Here is a 7500-nt window from a genome sequence, read left to right as displayed (position 1 = left end):
ACATACCGCCATCTGTAGGTCTCCCGCAACATGACCTCCTCCAACGACGATACCGCCATCTATGCGACGCCAAGCCGATTAAGACAGCGATGGCGCCACAGTGCCCGCCTTTCGACGCCACCCACAAAGCCTGCAGCCTCTGTCGACCATAGCACCCAATCTCCAGTGGCTCTGCCGCACGAAGCCGTGGACCGGCAATGACTCCACCCGCACCCGTTCGTGCACCACCCCAACCGCCAAACGCGCACCTCCAGCGGATGAACGGCGGACGTTTCCCGCACTCGTAAAGTGCAATCCACCCCTATAACGTGCGTTTCATGAAGAGTTATTGCCAATATGCGACATTCCCGCTGTCCCTATACATGAGCCGCGACCTGTACCACTTACGAGCGAGAGACGCGATCGCGTTGCTCACTGTACGGCGTCCGATACCGAGCCATCAGCATGTCGGTCCCCATGCGCGTTGCACTCGCACTCGCAGTCGCAAAAACGTGGGGCAAATATATTACGCGGAAGAGTTATAACAGACCGAGCCCCACTGCATGAGGGGAGTCTTTGTCACTAATGTACACAGATGGAACATTTTGGACTGGAACCAGATTACCCGTACACACGGCGCTGATTAGTAATCAATGCAGAGCCATCAAACTACAGAATATATATACAACTGTCCGTATACATGCTGAAAGAGTCTGCCCACAATGGGAACCACACGTCAGCCAGCCACTCTGATCACGCACCACTCTCTGCTTCTAACGGGCGCACATACAATATGTAAGCACCAGCATGGAACAACATCCAGTGCATCCTCTCCGCCACATTACACAATCCACACTATCACAACCAGACCAGGAGGTCCATGCGGAAAATACAATATCCCACCCTTTCGACATCCACCATTGCGCAGATCAGGCACCAACACCCACACATGTCCTATACAACGGTGCACCCAACATCACAATAGTACCTCCTGTCACAGCGCACAAACAATGACATGAGTCAAAGACACAGGTCTGACACAAGCATAGAATTGGAGCGCCGCCTCTAATAAGCCAAAGGTGCATCCTGACGTGACAAATCTGATCATGTCACAAGCATTCACTTACTATAATCACTATCAACGAACCTGCCGCCCCCGCCCCCCCCTACACCTTTCCTTACAACAACGTGTAACCTAACCTAACCTAACCTATGTTGTACCTTAACCTAACCTATGTTGTACCTTAACCTAACCTATGTTGTACCTTAACCTAACCTATGTTGTACCTTAACCTAACCTATGTTGTGCCTTAACCTAACCTATGTTGTGCCTTAACCTAACCTATGTTGTGCCTTAACCTAACCTATGTTGTGCCTTAACCTAACCTATGTTGTGCCTTAACCTAACCTATGTTGTGCCTTAACCTAACCTATGTTGTGCCTTAACCTAACCTATGTTGTGCCTTAACCTAACCTATGTTGTGCCTTAACCTAACCCATGTTGTGCCTTAACCTAACCCATGTTGTGCCTTAACCTAACCCATGTTGTGCCTTAACCTAACCCATGTTGTGCCTTAACCTAACCCATGTTGTGCCTTAACCTAACCCATGTTGTGCCTTAACCTAACCCATGTTGTGCCTTAACCTAACCCATGTTGTGCCTTAACCTAACCCATGTTGTGCCTTAACCTAACCCATGTTGTGCCTTAACCTAACCCATGTTGTGCCTTAACCTAACCCATGTTGTGCCTTAACCTAACCCATGTTGTGCCTTAACCTAACCCATGTTGTGCCTTAACCTAACCCATGTTGTGCCTTAACCTAACCCATGTTGTGCCTTAACCTAACCCATGTTGTGCCTTAACCTAACCCATGTTGTGCCTTAACCTAACCCATGTTGTGCCTTAACCTAACCCATGTTGTGCCTTAACCTAACCCATGTTGTGCCTTAACCTAACCCATGTTGTGCCTTAACCTAACCCATGTTGTGCCTTAACCTAACCCATGTTGTGCCTTAACCTAACCCATGTTGTGCCTTAACCTAACCCATGTTGTGCCTTAACCTAACCCATGTTGTGCCTTAACCTAACCCATGTTGTGCCTTAACCTAACCCATGTTGTGCCTTAACCTAACCCATGTTGTGCCTTAACCTAACCCATGTTGTGCCTTAACCTAACCCATGTTGTGCCTTAACCTAACCCATGTTGTGCCTTAACCTAACCCATGTTGTGCCTTAACCTAACCCATGTTGTGCCTTAACCTAACCCATGTTGTGCCTTAACCTAACCCATGTCGTGCCTTAACCTAACCCATGTCGTGCCTTAACCTAACCCATGTCGTGCCTTAACCTAACCCATGTCGTGCCTTAACCTAACCCATGTCGTGCCTTAACCTAACCCATGTCGTGCCTTAACCTAACCCACGTCGTGCCTTAACCTAACCCACGTTGTCGCCTAACGTAACCCACGTTGTCGCCTAAACCTGCTCTGTAATTGTTATACGACTCGTTCAATTAGTGTAGTGTTGCCCACCCGCAACCCTCGCAATATAGTTCGCTACTCGCACTCCCCGCTCCCCTGTGTATCGCTTCATGTTAAACACCTTGCAAGTCTTGCTCACTTTCCACATGCTCCTGCTGTACACTGTAATGTGGATGGCAGCAGGACGTACATGCCGCCCCTCCCCACGTCCCCACCTTGCCCCCTGCCTTCGCAAGCTGGTTGGTGAGAACTTTGCATGTTCAATGCCCTCCGCATGCGACGTACTCAGGCTACGTTGTGGTGCGGCCTGTGTCAACTGTCCGCTAATGTCGTACGCGTAAACCACAATCTGTACTGCACATTCGTCCTTATGTACTGAATGATACATCGTGGCACATGTGTGACCGTACAACGACTGCGCCCAAAAACGGCGGACCATACAGTGCAAATATTGTGCACGCAGCTACGTGTCGTCTCCCTATGAGAGCTGGATTGCAGTGTGGTACGCCATAGAGACGTGTGGGAGGAACGGACGCCGTGGATGGCGATCAGCATGAGCTGTCTGTTGATGTATTCGGACCTAGTCGTCTCTCCTCACACACCGTGATGGCATGGTGCACCGCGTTCCATATCTGCGACATGCTACAGAGGCCGGTTGACAGTCGTTCGAGCAATGGACATCGCATACGTACGGGGGCCACCTTCCACGTATTGTCTAGGCGTGCACATTTTGTTGCGTGTATGTGGGCAGACGTAGTGTGGCGTGACACCTGACACAGGCATGCAATAATCGTGGAAGTTGCAAATGGCGATGGACGCCTGCGTTTTCTGGTGAAGTTACGCAAATGAACAAATGGTAACCTGTTGTGGTGCGGTTGTTCTCGCTAGGGGTGAATCGGTGATGGCGACGATAGGTTGAGGTACTAACCGGTTGTTCCAGCGATACCCACCATGCCGACGAAACTGAACGGCATCTGGGTGTGAAGCGATACGCGGCGGTGGCTGGGTGGGACCGTCCCCGGCCGGTGAGGGGGCGCCTCCCGGCGTGCTGGCCGCGCGGTGCGTGGGCGCACGCGCTACAGCCGGCTGGTGGGGGCGGCCAGTGGCAGGCGCGCCGGCCGACGGACGCGGCAGGCGTCGCAGCTGCGCGCCGGCGCACCCTGCGCGCGGCGCCGTGCGGCCAAAGTAGGTCCTCGCGGGCCCGGTGCGAAGCGCGGTGGACATCTTCAGTGTGCTGGTCCGATTGAGGACTGTGTGCGTTGAGGATGCGCTGCCGCCCGGCGCTCGGCGCCGCGACGCCGTCTGCTGCTCGGTCGCCCCAGCGGTTCTCGCTGGTGGTTTGTATCGCAGCTGTGCGGATGTGTTGGCGCGTGCGCTGTGCTGGGAGAGTTCGCTTCGGCACCCAAGTGGGGCTTTTGTCCTTCTGTGGCGCTGGCGTTGGAGCTGCCGGTCACCGTAGGTGGCGCGTGTTGTCTCCCGCCGGCAATGCCACGACAGCACGCTCCCGGGCCTCTGTCGGCAGCGGCAAGCTCAGTTGGGAGCACGGGTGGTCGCACCGAAAGCGTCTACTCGCCTAACTCCGGGCGATTGCGCCTCTCTCGAACCCGACCAAGTACTTGGGACGGCGCTGCGCGCCGCCGGGACCTGAGAGGGTTTCGAGGTGTATTGTGCAGGGGAGCTCAGCCTCCTCCTGTTTGCAGAATGATTGAGCGGACGCTTGCGTGTTCGCGCGGGCCCCCGGGACACACTCCCGGGCGGCCGGCTGCTCAGCTCTAGTTGACGCAGCTCCCTGGTTGATCCTGCCAGTAGTCATATGCTTGTCTCAAAGATTAAGCCATGCATGTCTCAGTACAAGCCGCATTAAGGTGAAACCGCGAATGGCTCATTAAATCAGTTATGGTTCCTTAGATCGTACCCACGTTACTTGGATAACTGTGGTAATTCTAGAGCTAATACATGCAAACAGAGTCCCGACCAGAGATGGAAGGGACGCTTTTATTAGATCAAAACCAATCGGTCGGCTCGTCCGGTCCGTTTGCCTTGGTGACTCTGAATAACTTTGGGCTGATCGCACGGTCCTCGTACCGGCGACGCATCTTTCAAATGTCTGCCTTATCAACTGTCGATGGTAGGTTCTGCGCCTACCATGGTTGTAACGGGTAACGGGGAATCAGGGTTCGATTCCGGAGAGGGAGCCTGAGAAACGGCTACCACATCCAAGGAAGGCAGCAGGCGCGCAAATTACCCACTCCCGGCACGGGGAGGTAGTGACGAAAAATAACGATACGGGACTCATCCGAGGCCCCGTAATCGGAATGAGTACACTTTAAATCCTTTAACGAGTATCTATTGGAGGGCAAGTCTGGTGCCAGCAGCCGCGGTAATTCCAGCTCCAATAGCGTATATTAAAGTTGTTGCGGTTAAAAAGCTCGTAGTTGGATTTGTGTCCCACGCTGTTGGTTCACCGCCCGTCGGTGTTTAACTGGCATGTATCGTGGGACGTCCTGCCGGTGGGGCGAGCCGAAGGCGTGCGACCGCCCCGTGCGTGCTCGTGCGTCCCGAGGCGGACCCCGTTGAAATCCTACCAGGGTGCTCTTTATTGAGTGTCTCGGTGGGCCGGCACGTTTACTTTGAACAAATTAGAGTGCTTAAAGCAGGCAAGCCCGCCTGAATACTGTGTGCATGGAATAATGGAATAGGACCTCGGTTCTATTTTGTTGGTTTTCGGAACCCGAGGTAATGATTAATAGGGACAGGCGGGGGCATTCGTATTGCGACGTTAGAGGTGAAATTCTTGGATCGTCGCAAGACGAACAGAAGCGAAAGCATTTGCCAAGTATGTTTTCATTAATCAAGAACGAAAGTTAGAGGTTCGAAGGCGATCAGATACCGCCCTAGTTCTAACCATAAACGATGCCAGCCAGCGATCCGCCGCAGTTCCTCCGATGACTCGGCGGGCAGCCTCCGGGAAACCAAAGCTTTTGGGTTCCGGGGGAAGTATGGTTGCAAAGCTGAAACTTAAAGGAATTGACGGAAGGGCACCACCAGGAGTGGAGCCTGCGGCTTAATTTGACTCAACACGGGAAACCTCACCAGGCCCGGACACCGGAAGGATTGACAGATTGATAGCTCTTTCTTGATTCGGTGGGTGGTGGTGCATGGCCGTTCTTAGTTGGTGGAGCGATTTGTCTGGTTAATTCCGATAACGAACGAGACTCTAGCCTGCTAACTAGTCGCGTGACATCCTTCGTGCTGTCAGCGATTACTTTTCTTCTTAGAGGGACAGGCGGCTTCTAGCCGCACGAGATTGAGCAATAACAGGTCTGTGATGCCCTTAGATGTTCTGGGCCGCACGCGCGCTACACTGAAGGAATCAGCGTGTCTTCCTAGGCCGAAAGGTCGGGGTAACCCGCTGAACCTCCTTCGTGCTAGGGATTGGGGCTTGCAATTGTTCCCCATGAACGAGGAATTCCCAGTAAGCGCGAGTCATAAGCTCGCGTTGATTACGTCCCTGCCCTTTGTACACACCGCCCGTCGCTACTACCGATTGAATGATTTAGTGAGGTCTTCGGACTGGTACGCGGCATTGACTCTGTCGTTGCCGATGCTACCGGAAAGATGACCAAACTTGATCATTTAGAGGAAGTAAAAGTCGTAACAAGGTTTCCGTAGGTGAACCTGCGGAAGGATCATTACCGACTAGACTGCATGTCTTTCGATGTGCGTGTCGTGTCGCGCAACACGCTACCTGTACGGCTCGCCGTAGCCGTGCGCCGCGTGCGGAACCACGCGTGCCTCTCAAAACTAGCGGCAATGTTGTGTGGTACGAGCGCTGAAGCGCTGGAGCGGCTGGCCTGCGGCACCTGGCGCCTGGCGCCGGTTTTGAATGACTTTCGCCCGAGTGCCTGTCCGCTCCGGTGTGGAGCCGTACGACGCCCGTCGGCCGTGAGGCCGTTGGACACAGAACGCTGGAACAGGGGCCGCCACACGCCTCACTCCCGCCTATGCGACCGTCTCGAAAGAGACGGCGGAAACTGAGAAAAGATCACCCAGGACGGTGGATCACTCGGCTCGTGGGTCGATGAAGAACGCAGCAAATTGCGCGTCGACATGTGAACTGCAGGACACATGAACATCGACGTTTCGAACGCACATTGCGGTCCATGGATTCCGTTCCCGGGCCACGTCTGGCTGAGGGTCGGCTACGTATACTGAAGCGCGCGGCGTTTGCCCCGCTTCGCAGACCTGGGAGTGTCGCGGCCGCCTGTGGGGCCGGCCGCGTCTCCTCAAACGTGCGATGCGCGCCCGTCGCCTGGCGGTTCGCATACCGGTACTTTCTCGGTAGCGTGCACAGCCGGCTGGCGGTGTGGCGTGCGACACCTCGTACAACGACCTCAGAGCAGGCGAGACTACCCGCTGAATTTAAGCATATTACTAAGCGGAGGAAAAGAAACTAACAAGGATTCCCCCAGTAGCGGCGAGCGAACAGGGAAGAGTCCAGCACCGAACCCCGCAGGCTGCCGCCTGTCGTGGCATGTGGTGTTTGGGAGGGTCCACTACCCCGACGCCTCGCGCCGAGCCCAAGTCCAACTTGAATGAGGCCACGGCCCGTAGAGGGTGCCAGGCCCGTAGCGGCCGGTGCGAGCGTCGGCGGGACCTCTCCTTCGAGTCGGGTTGCTTGAGAGTGCAGCTCCAAGTGGGTGGTAAACTCCATCTGAGACTAAATATGACCACGAGACCGATAGCGAACAAGTACCGTGAGGGAAAGTTGAAAAGAACTTTGAAGAGAGAGTTCAAAAGTACGTGAAACCGTTCTGGGGTAAACGTGAGAAGTCCGAAAGGTCGAACGGGTGAGATTCACGCCCATCCGGCCACTGGCCTCCGCCCTCGGCAGATGGGGCCGGCCGCCCGCGCGGAGCAATCTGCGGCGGGGTCGTGTCCGGTTGCCTTTCCACTCGCCGCGGGGTGGGGCCGTTCCGGTGTGCGGTGGGCCGCACTTCTCCCCTAGTAGGACGTCGCGACCCGCTGGGTGCCGGCCTA

At 54.8% G+C, this 7500-nt stretch overlaps 2 non-coding genes and 1 pseudogene across 2 annotated transcripts; all 3 read left to right on the top strand.

Moving 5' to 3' along the window:
* Positions 1 to 4246: 4246 nt before the first annotated feature.
* On the top strand, positions 4247 to 6155 carry LOC124728286. The gene has a single exon (XR_007007292.1). It is a non-coding gene; the product is annotated as a small subunit ribosomal RNA (ribosomal RNA).
* Positions 6156 to 6506: 351 nt separating this feature from the next.
* On the top strand, positions 6507 to 6661 carry LOC124728275. Its single transcript, XR_007007283.1, has one exon. It is a non-coding gene; the product is annotated as a 5.8S ribosomal RNA (ribosomal RNA).
* A 188-nt stretch (positions 6662 to 6849) lies between these two features.
* The window catches only part of LOC124728300, a 4222-nt pseudogene continuing 3571 nt past the window's right edge, over positions 6850 to 7500 (top strand).

This window comes from Schistocerca piceifrons, unplaced genomic scaffold (assembly GCF_021461385.2).
Source record: "Schistocerca piceifrons isolate TAMUIC-IGC-003096 unplaced genomic scaffold, iqSchPice1.1 HiC_scaffold_1148, whole genome shotgun sequence".
Lineage (NCBI taxonomy): Eukaryota > Metazoa > Arthropoda > Insecta > Orthoptera > Acrididae > Schistocerca > Schistocerca piceifrons.
This window is presented reverse-complemented; position numbering and strand designations above follow the sequence as displayed.